We start from the raw sequence: 600 nt of genomic DNA, 5'->3' as shown, positions 1-600 counted from the left end.
GGGGCCTGGTACCCAACCCACTGCCACAGGAGCACTTCGTAATATGCAGGGCGTGTTTTCCCCTGGCCAGCATAAGGGCCGCTGGCCCCCACCATGCCACCGTCGCTGGCTGGAGGCGACCGCTTTTTCCAGGGGGAACAGAGAGAAAAGGACTGCCAGATGAAAATGCTTTCCCCCCCAGGATCCCCCCACGGCGGGAGCACCTCCACTCATGACCTGCACCCAGCTCCCTGCCTCCACCTATCCGGCTCCCATCTCCTGCGCCCTCTGCTCACCGGGGTTGTAATTGCCTTTTTGATGAAGCCTTCAGCTCGGACCTACTTGCCTTTAGACAGGAGAATCCAGAATGTGCCCTACTCCAGTATGTAGATGACCTTCTGCTGGCAGCAGATACTGAGGAACATCGCCAACAAGCCACTGGGGGCCTGTTAGGCACCTTACAAGCATTTGGCTACCGGGTGTCAGCCAAGAGGCACAGTTGTGCTCCCCTGATGTCACATACCTGGGGTACAACATTAGCAAAGGCAGACGGACCCTCTCCCTCAGTCGAATAGAAGCAATCTTACGGATCCCCATGCCTACAACCAAGAAGCAGGTTCG

The sequence above is a fragment of the Myotis brandtii genome, unplaced genomic scaffold, assembly GCF_000412655.1.
Source record: "Myotis brandtii unplaced genomic scaffold, ASM41265v1 scaffold699, whole genome shotgun sequence".
Taxonomy (NCBI): Eukaryota; Metazoa; Chordata; class Mammalia; order Chiroptera; family Vespertilionidae; genus Myotis; species Myotis brandtii.
Note: the sequence above shows the minus strand (reverse complement) of the source record.